Source organism: Cardiocondyla obscurior, linkage group LG09, assembly GCF_019399895.1.
Source record: "Cardiocondyla obscurior isolate alpha-2009 linkage group LG09, Cobs3.1, whole genome shotgun sequence".
Lineage (NCBI taxonomy): Eukaryota > Metazoa > Arthropoda > Insecta > Hymenoptera > Formicidae > Cardiocondyla > Cardiocondyla obscurior.
Genome location: NC_091872.1, coordinates 1,936,577 through 1,949,726, shown reverse-complemented (window position 1 = coordinate 1,949,726; position 13,150 = coordinate 1,936,577). Strand labels below are relative to the sequence as shown.

At 40.1% G+C, this 13,150-nt stretch overlaps 2 long non-coding RNA genes across 3 annotated transcripts; both read left to right on the top strand.

Moving 5' to 3' along the window:
- The first annotated feature begins 329 nt into the window (after positions 1–329).
- Positions 330–2,935, top strand: LOC139105332 (uncharacterized). The gene is made up of 3 exons (XR_011546164.1): positions 330–804; positions 905–1,037; positions 1,613–2,935. It is a non-coding gene; the product is annotated as an uncharacterized lncRNA (long non-coding RNA).
- A 1,181-nt stretch (positions 2,936–4,116) lies between these two features.
- Positions 4,117–12,739, top strand: LOC139105462 (uncharacterized). Of its 2 annotated transcripts, XR_011546195.1 has the most exons (9): positions 4,119–5,284; positions 7,023–7,286; positions 7,370–7,505; positions 7,587–8,590; positions 8,738–8,851; positions 8,929–9,140; positions 9,227–9,693; positions 9,787–10,111; positions 11,994–12,739. It is a non-coding gene; the product is annotated as an uncharacterized lncRNA (long non-coding RNA). The 2 variants fall into 2 exon arrangements; XR_011546194.1 differs by having other exon boundaries at positions 4,117–5,284; positions 7,587–8,851.
- The last annotated feature ends 411 nt before the right edge of the window (positions 12,740–13,150 follow it).

Sequence of the window (13,150 nt, the reverse complement as noted above, 5' to 3'; positions counted from 1 at the left end):
ACCAATCGCTTTCTAAATAGGCTTATTGTATAGATTAGGGTCGACTTATATAATAAAAGTGCTTTTATTATTTCGCTGCGTTGTCTATAAATAAAGATATCGCGATATTAATTTTGGTTATAAGAGTAAAATTTTTAAGATTCTCCGTCGTCATTTTTACGTCTCAAAAAATGTCCCTTTCGTTTTTGTATCACTAGATGGTGCGGATTGATTTATCGACTGTTTGATAATATTATCGACTCTGTTGATGATTGACGTGTGAGTTTGACGTGTAAGGTTAGTGATCCGTAGTGATCCGTTAATTAAGGCAAGTGTGATCTGTTACTTGTTAAGATAAGTATGACCCATTAAGTAAGTTGGTAATAAGTATTTTAGTGGCAGTTATTCGTATTTGTATTTCTTTTAATTGAGATGCAAGTGACAGTATTTCAGAGTTTGACAATGTTCAAGAACTGTGTAAAATGCAAATTGGAAATTGGGAGTTGATTAAAAAGATTGAGAAGCTGGAAACTACAAATCTGAGTTGCTCTGATCTAGTAACTGTTATGCATTCAATGCAAGTAGGTTACATGGATAAAGCACAGAAATACATTGACAAAGCACTTAGTCAAATTGAGAAATTGAAGAGTAAATATGCATACAAATTTAAATAATTAAATTTAATTATTATAGTCTATAAGAACTATTTTTCATTTATTGATAATAAACCTATTTTATCTGTATTTCAATTAATGCTACACACACAGGTGAATAAGAGGATGCTTCTAGTTGAAAGTTATGGGTCAGCGAGTAATAGTGTTAAGAGTAAGATCTAAGGACGAGTTTCTTTACATAGAAGAAAAATGTGTATTTAAATTGAATTTAAATGATTTTGCAGTATCAATTATAAAAGACTTATTTACAGGATTAAAAAAGTTCAAGATCAATTTGGAAAAATCTATATTTAAGATGCAACAAGAAAATGACAAAGCAAAAAAAATCTAATACATTCCAAGGTCAAAAAGCAAACAGTGGGCTGCAAAGTACAATGAACAAAAGTTGTTCACGTTTGCACGATAAAGGTGGAAATAATCATTTCAGCGGATTATTATTAATAGACTGTATTTCTTTATTATGCGTGTACAGCAAAGACAAACTGCGGCGAGTTTAATACTTGCAATTAATGGTTAAAGAATTACGGCGGATTAAAACAAAAAGCAAATGTTCGCGATGCTGCGATGCGTTTTTGTTGAGTTCTAGCCGAAAACTGGCATGATCGGCCGCGCGATCAGACCAGGATGGTCAATTTCTTTGTTATTTTGACAAAGAAGAACCTTCAAGCTTGGTTCTTCCTGAAGGGATATTCCCGTTGCCAAGCGCGATTAGGCACGTACGGGTTTTCACATGTGTGTCATATGCGTTGCAGTATACGCATTATGACAATAGACCCGGGTGGACAAGGCTAAAGTTTCAGAAAGCAAATTCAGAAAGTGAAGGCCCTTTACAAATCTAAAATTACCGCTTCAATCTTGAACAAAAGTAATTATTTGAATTCATAATATTTAATAAACATTCATCTAATAATTTTTATGAAATCTTCTCTTACTAATATATGTTATGTTTTCTGTTACAGATTAAAAGGCCACAAAATAAAAGACCGCATAAAGTTGATGTGACAAATCTTTGGTCTTCTCAGCTTTCTCTCTCTGCTTTTTCTCTTTTTGTATCCTCTACTTTCTTTGCTCCTTTCGCTCTCTTTCTTTGCTCCGTTTTTTCCGCGCTATTCAATCTCTCGGCACGCCCTGTTTTCTCCACGCTATCTGTTCACTCCGCACGCCCTGTTTTCTCCGTGCTATCCAATCTTTCTGCACGCTCCGTTCTTTCCGCACGGTCCGTTCTTTCTGCACGCTCCGTTCTCTCCGCATGCCCTGTTCTCTCCGCACGCCCTGTTTTCTCTGCGCTATCCGTTCTTTTCACGCTATCCGTTCTTTCCGCACGCCCTGTTTTCTCCGCGTTATTCGTTCTTTCCGCACGCCCTGTTTTCTCCGCGCTATCCGTTCTTTCCGCACGCCCTGTTTTCTCCGCGCTATCCGTTCTCTCCGCACGCTCTGTTTTCTCCGCGTTATCCGTTCTATTCGTACGCTCCGTTTTTTTCCGCGCTATCCGTTCTCTTTTCTCCGCAATATTCATTTTATTCGTATTCTTTGTTTTCTTCGCGTTATCCGTTTTTTCCGTACGCTTCGTTCTCTCCGCACACTACGTTTTTTTTGCACGCTCCGTTCTCTTCGCACGTTCCGTTCTTTCCGCACCCTCCTTTCTTTCCGTATGCTCCGTTATTTCCAAGCCAAAAAATTGATAAAAAATAAATTTATTTAACAAATTGCATGCATGGACCAATAAGTTATTTAATTAATTAAAAAAATAAAATAAAATCTGTTTAATAGTTAGTTTAAACATTTATGAAAATTTTGCTAAAAAATAAGAATCTCAATAGCTCATAATAAAAAACCTTGCGTAATGATTAAACTGGATGAGGCCCATTCTATATTTTATAAGTCAAACATTTTCAATAAAAGTATCAATATTTTAATGTACAAACTTTTAAAGGACCACATATTTAGAAAGCGATTTGTTGGATTGATGTTGAGATCCGAAGATCTCAATACCTAAGAATAAATGACATGGCGTAATAACAGTCATCTTTGCAGCATGTATACGTTACACAAAATACTAACGTGTCTCTTGATTACCCTCCAAAATTAGCATTTATATTGTTTGATTATAACTACAAAATGAATGAAATCTTCCCAAAATTACATTTAAAAAAAAAGGTATAAAAAAGCGCCAAATATAGGCGCGCGAAAAGTATCCTTGACCAAGTTTTTAAGCAAAACTGAGACTCTTCCATAAAAAGACTCCTCCAAAACCAAGACTCCCACAAACAAAAATTTCCCCCCAAAAAAGACTCCAAAAACAAAAACTCCCCCAAAAACAAATTCTACAAAAAAGAATTTCTCCCCCAAAAAAACTTAAAACTAAAACTCTCCCAAAAGACTTTCAAAAGAATCCCCCAAAGACTCCCATAAAGACTACAAAAAAGACCCAAAAAGAACATAAAACGTGTACATTAATATCAAATGTTCTCTATAAAAATAATCAGATCATATAATTGCGCCAAGAACCTGAAGAAAATAGAAAGTTATATTTAAGCTAAACCAAGACTCCAAAAGACCCTCAAAACCAAGACTTTCCACAAAAAAACTGTCCCAAAAACTCCCCAAAATTATACTTCCCCAAAGTTAAATATAAAATGTGTACTTTAATATCAAATACTCTATATAAAATTAATGAAATCAAATAATAGCGCTAAGAACTTGAAGGAGTTAGAAAATTTTAAACATTACAAACCCATGTGGAACCGTACAAACGTAGACCTAGGTTCGCCCCAATGATAAAACGTAATTAACATTACAAACCCATGTGGAACCGTACAAACGTAGACCTAGATTCGCCCCGATATGATATAACATGGTAAAATGTAAAGAAAAAAAAAAAAAATTTGGCGTTGCGAAACCAAACCTTTTCGATTTTAAAGATTTGGTTTTGCAGCGCCAAGTTTTTTTTTTTCTTTACATTTTACCATGTTATATCATATCGGGGCGAATCTAGGTCTACGTTTGTACGGTTCCACATGGGTTTGTAATGTTAATTACGTTTTATCATCGGGGCAAACCTAGGTCTACGTTTTACGGTTCCACATGGGTTTGTAATGTTTAAAATTTTCTAACTCCTTCAAGTTCTTAGCGCTATTATTTGATTTCATTAATTTTATATAGAGTATTTGATATTAAAGTACACATTTTATATTTAACTTTGGGGAAGTATAATTTTTGGGGAGTTTTTCGGGCAGTTTTTTTGTGGGAAGTCTTGGTTTTGAGGGTCTTTTTTTTTGGAGTCTTGGTTTAGCTTAAATATAACTTTCTATTTTCTTCAGGTTCTTGGCGCAATTATATGATCTGATTATTTTTATAGAGAACATTTGATATTAATGTACACGTTTTATGTTCTATTTTGGGGGTCTTTTTTTGTAGTCTTTTTATGGGAGTCTTTTTGGGGGATTCTTTTTTTTGAAAATCTTTTTTTGGGGAAGTCTTTTTTTGGGAGAGTTTTAGTTTTGAGTTTTTTTTTGGGGGGGGGAGAAATTCTTTTTTTTGTAGAATTTGTTTTTGGGGAAGTTTTGGTACATTTCATTACTGCTTCTGTAAATATTGAGCATTTTCTCCATGGAGTAACTGAATTTTTTTTAATTTCCGTTTCTGCTCCCTTTATTAGCTCTTTGAAAAATCACTATCTCCTTGCGCCATTACTTTCAATATAAAATTTTTAGTTAACATTTTTGCTCTCTCTTTTATAGTGGTTACTTTGGCTTCCGCAATTATGACATTTGTAAGCGTGGAATTTCTATATCCTAAAGCTATTCTAATACCCGCATATTGTGCTTTCTCTAATAATAATCCATTATTGCAACAATTATTTGGCGTAAAAATCATTGACCCATAATCTATTATGGATCTTACCATGCTCTTATATATCATTAATGATGTGTTAACTTTTGCACCCCACGAGACCTTGCATATATATTTTAGCAGACCATTCATTCTTTTTACCTTTTCCTTAATCTTTTTACATTGACTACCAAACCTTAGGTTCGAATTAAATATGATACCCAGAAACTTTGCTTCTTTTATAATTGGTACATCTTCGTTAACGCATCTTACTTTTAAACTTTGGACTCTATTATATGTATTTTCAATACAAAAGTCTATTAAATTTGCCTTGTTGGGTTGAAGATTTAGTCCTAGCTTACACAGTTCACTGTGTATCACTTCTATTGCCCTTTCGATTTCTTTCTTTCGTTTCTCAAAGATGTTATGACTGCACCATATAGCAATCTCATCCGCAAACTGGTGTAGTCGTCTGATCGGGAGAAGAATAAAAGAACTAGTTTAAGTCTAACTGTACTTTCTTTATTTCTACTACAATGTTTTCTTTTCCTTTATTTCTAGACGACTCGCTCTCTGCTCCAAGACCGTCTGCCCACTACCCTGCAGACGACGTCTTCCCTCGACCTGCTCGCCATTTAGGATCCTTCTTATACTTGAGTTTGAGCAAGCTGCCATCTACACAGCCCACCTGTTCTATGGCGGACCATCTGAACCGTTAGCGTGCAGAGCGTACATCATTGCTGTACCTTTTACATAAATTGCCTACAGTTCGGCCAGCCTGCCTCGCCCGCGTTTCGCAGGTGCTATTTCGTCGCCCATTACATTTGTTTCACTCAACAGAGCTCGTTTCACAATTTATAATTAACAAAATTAGCTTTACATTGTCTGAATTCGGAGATTTACTCCTCGTACTTTACACAATCAGCATTAGTGATACAAATTTGAGGTATATAATACAATCCAAAATCGGAACATAAGTCTAATACCCGACACCATAAAATCGGACAATAACTTAAATATTTGATATAATTAAAATAAGAATCGAAAATGAATATCCAAGACCCGATACAATTTGAATCGGAAATTATATAAGTTCCCGTTACAATTAGAATCGGTCTCCGGATGTAGACCCACTTTACATTATATAACTTAACTCAAATTGAAGAATACAAACTTAAACCAATTTCAGGCCTATTGCCGAGCTAATTCAATTGTGAACTTTTACAATATGTCAAAATCAACTTAAACTTAAACTCCTTTTCCGTATTATTTCTACCCTTAATTTTTTTCAATTTTAAAATTACATTTAACTAGACCAAAAGGGTAGTCGTTTAACATTTCGCCATTAGCCTACTTCTTTTCGTTTACATTTATTTCGCCGGTTTTAATTTGTCTGCCGACAATATGGTATTATATGGCTTGTCTGTAAGATTAAATCCTGGCACGTCGGTTACAACATAGCGATTGTTATTTAACACTTTAGCTATAATATAAGGTCCTTTATAATTCGATTTTAGTTTACGAGACTGCCCTGGTCTATTTTGCGTGTCCCTTACAAACACTGTTTGTCCGGCGCTATACAATGTTGGTTTTTTGTGTTTGGTATCGTAATATATTTTATTATAGTTTCGGATTTTTTCTATGGCCTCTACGGACGAGTCTCGCGCCTTACCCCTCTCTATCTCTATTTGATAATCTATGCCAGCCAATTCATTGATCAGCGCCGTGACTTTGAAATCCGGATGATTTCGTTGATCGTATCCTAGCAACATTCGACTCGGGGTGTTATTAATCGACGAGTTTTTTGTGTTGTTAATAACATATTGAATTTGCGGTAATGTTTCGTACCATTTATTTTCGCACGTCGCGGCCTTTGTTAAAGAAGACTTAATAAATCTGTTTGCGCGTTCCGCAACCCTGTTCGCCCACGGTGACGCCACCGCTATCTGGCGTTGTTGGATTCGCGAATGATCCAGGAAGTTCGCAAACTCCCTTGCAGTGAACGCAGTGCCACGGTCGGTTACAATTAATTTCGGATTGCCGAAAATATTAAACAATTGCTTCAATTGCTCAATGGTCTCTTTCGCCGTCGTGGAACGCATTGGCATCAGCCAAGTGTACCGCGTAAATGCGTCCACTATGACTAAAATGTTACGGCATCCGTTTGATTCCGGCAGCGGACCGAAATGATCCATGTGAACAATCTCGAACGGTAAGCGAGGTCCCTTATTTACATTTAATTCACCCTCTCGCGCGTGCGGTGAGGTATTCGCAGCTAAACATGTTATACAATTTTTTAGATAATTTTTTACTTTCCTCCGCAATCCGGGAAACCAATATGTCTTATAAATTCCTTCTATGGTTTTGTCTGCCCCACAATGAGCCATTTCATCGTGATAAACTTTAATTAAGGCGTTAATTAAGGCATTAATAATTAAAATTAATTCCCTCTGGGACATAAAAACGATCTCTATCCTCCCCTTTTCTATAAATTAAACCCTCAATTAATTTAAATTTGTCGTGTGCCTTTTCTTCTAGATTTTGTGCTAGATCTTTAATAATGGGATTATGAAGCTATCTATATATCAGCTCAGTTTCTAAAGGCAGCGAGTCTACCAAAGCCACCTGTTTACTCAAGGCATCTACATGGGACATCTGTTTGCCCGGACGATGAGTCACCTTAAAATGATAATTTTGGAGTGTGAGAGTCCATCGAGCTATCCTGGGGTTGAGGTTGGCCTTATTCACTGCATAAACCAACGCGTTGCAGTCAGTCACTATTGTAAAGTTTAAACCATGCAGGTATATATGAAATCTTTCTACCGCTCTTACTATGGCTAGAATTTCAAGTTCAAAACTATGATATCTTGACTCTGTTTCATTAGTTGATTGACTAAAATATGCCACTGGTGCCCAATCTACGCTAGCCTGCTTCTGCAATAAAACAGCAGCAAAACCATGGGCGCTTGCATCGGTATGCAACTGAGTTTTAAAATTTGGATTATAAATTCTCAAAACCGGGTAAGATTTTAATTCTTTTTTCAAAGTTTCATAAGATTCTATGCAACCTTTATCAAAGTTAAATTCCACATTTTTTTTCAGCAAATTATATAGCGGTCTGGCCTTAACTGCAAAGTTTTCGATAAACTTTCTAAAGTAGCTTGCCAACCCTAGAAACCTCTGGACCTCATGGGCCGTTTTCGGCTTAAGAAACCTATCTATTGCTTCCGTGTGACGAGGACTCCAAGTTATACCATTGCCACTGACCACATAGCCAAGGTATTGTACCTTTTTTTTTAAGAAATTGACATTTACTGATATTAAGTTCCAGCCTATATTTTTTAAGTAAAAGTAAAGTGGCTCTAAGTGACTCCAGGTTCTCGTCCACGGTACCTGACGCGATCATTATATCGTCTATATACACAATAGCTTTATCTTGCCTTATTAATAGTTGCAGAATTTATACAAGATGCTTTTGAAATTCCGCCAGGCTTTCGCAAAAACCAAAAGGAAGTCTTTTATATTTATACTGCCCATCGGGCGTCGCAAAAGAAAAATATTTTGTATCTTCGGGGTGTACACGAATTTGATGGAATCCATCGCGCATATCTAATACTGCAAACACCTTTTTGTTTTCGAGCGTCGACAGGCAATCTTCGACTAACGGAAAAGGGTATTTTTGTTTTGCTATTCGGTTGTTAAGAAGACGAAGATCTACACAGAGGCGAACGGATCCATTTCTCTTCTGCACTGGAACTACCCGAGCACAATAAAGAGAACAACTTGTTTTTATTATATCTCTCGCTAAAAGGTCATCTATTATTTTCCTTATTTCTATTCGTTGCGCATAAGCAAACTTTCGCGGTGTGTACGCGTAAACCGACTGATCCTTCAAGTTGACTCTGACAAAATAATTATCTTTTTCTTCTAGTATATCTATGTTTTCTATTTCTATTAATAACGCTTTCAACTTCTCTTTATTTTCAGACCGGAAGTCTGTTTGATGTCCTTCTAAGAATGTTTCTGTAACCGACTCGATCTCACAAATATTAAATTGTGACCATAATAACATTTTTTCCACATTTGTTTCCGTACTAGGAATATAAGTAACTGTTAATTTATTATTCTTTATAAAGTCGCGTCTTATTAGAATATTGTTTATAATATCACTATTCTTTAATATATAAAATTCTCCGCAATAACCGTTTTTAGGCCATTGTTCAAAATTAACGATTACTTTAATTTTTTCACAGATCTCAATGGGCATGCCATTAATTGCTCGAAACCGCCCCTCCGACTTTAACAATTCAACGGACTTGAAATTAGCTCGCCATATATCCTCCCGCATAAAGGACACAGGGCTTCCGGTATCTATTAGTACATTTGAGTTACATTCTTTGTCATTACATTTAATTATTCTAATTATTCGCTCGCTTATACTTAGGTTTGCTTCTTGCTCCGAAACCGCTATCACGGTGATATCTTCCCCCGAGTCCTGCTGCTCCGACGAGACGGCCGCTACGCTGACCGGCTGCCGCTGATCCCGCATTTCCCCGTTGCGCTGCAACTTCGGACATTCTAATCTCCGATGTTCTAGCTCTCGGCAATGGAAACATCTAATTTCTGTTTCTTTTACGGCTGCTTTCGTCTTCAAAGGTTTATGTCCATTCCTTGTGGTCACGGGCCTTATACTCGATTCCTTGGATTTAAACAATCTAGTATTAATATTGGTGCTTTTTTAGAGTACTCACACGATGCGGAGGTTATTCCACGCATTTCATCCAAAAAGCACTCAATAGACTCTGCTTTAATTGTAGCAGCTGTTGCCCGTAATGAGGCCTTACCGATCCCCACGACGAGCAAATTAATCACATCGCGCACAGGCAAGTTCAACGGTTTTATCAACGACAGTTTATTTATGGCATAAGCTTGAAAGGTTTCTTTGCTGTATGCCCACTTTTGCATTTGCAGATAGAATGGTACGCGATTTTCAAAAACTCGCAGCAACGCCTGCCGCAAAGCCATCCACGAACGTATCAGCCACGAACTGGCTCGGACTGAAACTCATACCACGTCCTAGCGTCTTTTATGAGCTTGCTGGAAGCCGCGAGAAGAATTGTCCCGGACGATACTCGATGTATTTCGGCAATCTGATTCACCCGTTCTATCCAAAATTTTACACTTTCCTCCTCAGTGCCATCGAACTGAGGTATTTGTTGAGCTATCAACCTAACACTGTTTACTGGCTCAATCTCGTCCCCGTTATAGAAATCAACCTCTGACCTTATTCTTTCTGATATAGATGATGCAGCTCTCTCCTCCGTCCGCGCTGTCTGTGGGTTGTCCGCTCGTCCGACGCTCCGCAGACTCTCAGCCTGGCCGTTGCTTTGGAGACTCTCTGCCGGCCGCATTTGGTCGATCAGACGGGTGAACTGCTCTACCATCCGCTGGTTCTGCTGCTTCATCTCCTCCATGAAGGCTGCCATCAAGTCTGGTGCTGGTCTGGATGCAATTCCTCCCAACCGAGTCCTTCTCAACGGCGCCGACTTCGTGGATTTAACCGTTTTTCCTACGTATCTCGCAACACTCGCTCCACTTTGTCCCTCGCCTGGGTCCCGTCGCAAAAGGTAAGACACAATGGTTTTTATGATTGCCTCTTTGTTTCCGGTTACAATTAACTGAAACCCCTTGGCCTCCATTTTTAGGGCTTCCACCGTCATGCCCGATAGGCGCTCTCTTTCCTTGGCCGTCCACATTGCTCATCGTGGTCGTCATGATTAAAAATTCGTCTAGCAGACGTATTGTCCTAAGGAGATTGCCGACTGCGTGGTCTTTTTTTTTTTTTTTTGCTTAACGTGTGGAAAAATCCTTTTACGGATTCCCCCTTGGGCTGGGGGGTATGTCGGACTCCGGTCTTATACACTAGATGTTATTGTGCTGCCTAATACCGACTAAAAAACCACACGCCGCTCGTCTCAGCGATAGATAAGTCACGACACGGGAGGCGACATATCATTTTAAATGCCGCGCCGTAACTTTCGCATATTAATTTCATCCTGATCTCATGGATATAATGTCTTTCTTCTCAATGACAGATCGTTTTTCTTCTTGTCTCACGTATCGTAGTTCTGCCTATGCCCAATAGACGTAATTGAACATCGCAAGCCGTGTGTCATCCGACCGTGAGTCAAGCGGAGGATTCCTCAGCCAGATAGGGAGTTATTGGAATACCCCGCCAGGCTCACGTCGGATAACAATATCCTCTGAGTTCTGAAAAGAACTGATTATCTGTATGCAATTAGCAACGTATACCCGTGATTGATAGTCTAATCCCGTCGTAGATGGGCTGGTGGGCGTCGTTTACGTCTTGTTCTTCTTGTAGAAGTTTCTCTTCTTCTTTCCTTTTCATTTATTTCCTTAATGTAGATTACTTCCTGGCAAAACTTACTGAAAGCAGTTTTTACCTCTGGGTCTGCAAGGAGTGCAGACATAATGGAATGAAGTCCCATATGCGGTCCTGTAACTTAAAATAGTTTAACTCGTTGCTCTGCAAATGCAGGGCATTCGTTTAGAGTGTAGTCAGCCCCGTCCTTTGGGGCTCCACATTTCCAGCACTTAGTGCCTTCTTCCTTGCCAATCCGGTGTAGAAAATCTCCGAACACCCCGTGTTCTGTGATAATCTGCGCCGTACGATAATCTAATGTTCCATGTTCTTCTAGTTCTTCTTGCCATTCTGGAAGAAGATTACGTAATGCCGTGATAACTCTGTGACCGGAGCTTATTCCGGTTAGCTTATATAATTTCTCTTTCCATTCTATTAATGTCTTTTGATTTTCCTCCTTCCGGAGTTGTACGCTAATTTCGTTAGTAAAAACGCAATGTTGATTTTCCAATATTTTCTTAAAGATGTATCTTCGTGCAAGAGATATCGCCTCCAGATGTAAAGGTGGTAGGCCAGCTAGCACGCAGGCTGCATCGGTTGCAGTGGTGCGGTATAGCCTTATCACTCTTACCGCCATTCGTCGTTCGAAACGTCTTATTTCAGCCAGTGCCAAGCGGTTGTGCTGTAGTTTCTCTGCCCAGATAGGAGCTCCGTATAAAATTATGCTACGGACTGCAGTAGCATAAAGTTTCCTCGCCTTCCAAACTGGGCCACCTATATTGGGCATCAGATGTCCTAAGGAGATTGCTGCTTTGACAGCTTTTGGTTCGACTGAGTGAAAGTGCGCACCAAAAGTCCAATTTTCATCTAGTATTAGTCCAAGATATTTTATACTTGGGGAAGTTTGTATAGATGAGTTTCCTACTTGTAGTATATGCTGAGGTGCCTTACATGTATAATTATGGAAGAAAACTGCCTCCGTCTTAGATGTCGCAACAGTTAACCCAAGACCTATTATTGTTTCTACAACAATATGTACCGCCAGTTCAGCTTTAACCACCGCCTCCTTCTAGTACAATCCATTAGAGAGGATTAAGGTGTCATCCGCATAACATACGATGTTGCAGCCACTTGGTATAGGTGCCTGAAGGACTGCATCGAATGCAAGGATCCACAGTGTAGGTCCGAGAACAGATCCTTGAGGAACTCCACGTTCAACAGTCTCAGTGACTAGTGTACCATCCCTACTTATATAGGTAAGTGTCCTCAAATTCAGATAATCCTGAAGAATGTTAAGCAGATAGCTGGGTATTCTTAGTCTCCGTAGTGTAAACACAATCACAGGCCAAGGGATAGTATTAAATGCGTTTGCGATGTCTAATGATGTCGCCAAAACAATCTTCTTTCTCATTAACTTGTGGCAAAAGTCACTAATTCTAAAACATTCAAACCCCGCGCCGCGACCACCACCGTTCGCCCAAGACTTCGCGCGGTCCCGTCCATACATTTAATTTACGCGGGCCGACCAACCGCCCGCGACGCGTAGCGCGGACCACCGTAGCGGGTAACATGGGCCGCCCAACCGCCCACACCGCGCACCGCCACAGACTACTCGGGAGTGGGGTGTCCCCCACTCTTGGGCCCTCGGGTATATAAACTGCCTCGGGCGCAAACGAAGCTTCTTTTCCGCGTTGGAGAGCACTCCAGCAACCGATCCTCCAGGACTTGGGCGCTCCCAAGTTTTCCTCGACCGGGCTCACTCGGCTCTTGAAACCGACATCGCTCTGCAAGACTCGGGCGCTCCCGAGCCTTTTTTTCGACCGGGCTCTCCCGACCTCCGACACCGTTACCTCCCAGACTCGGGCGCTCCCGAGCCCACCTTCGACCGGGCGCTCCCGGTCTTCGTAACCGCTGTCTCGCGGACTCGGGCGCTCCCGAGCCTTCCTCTGACCGAGCGCTCCCGGCCTCCGACATTCTCACCACCAAGTCTCGGGCGCTCTCGAGCCTCTCCTCGATCAAACTACCTCCGACTCCGAATATTCGCGTGTGCCGCGACCACGAGCTTCCGTCCGTACGTCACGACCTAAGCGGCCCACCTTGTACTCCGCGCCGCCGAATCGCGACCGCGTATTCTTTGTTCGTGCGACACGGCTTAAACGGCTTACTTTGTACACTGCGCTGCCGACTCGCGACCGCGTACTTCTGTCCGTGCGACACGGCCTGAAAGGCCCACCTTGTACACTGCGCTGCCGACTCGCGACCGCGTATTCTCTGTCCGTGCGAC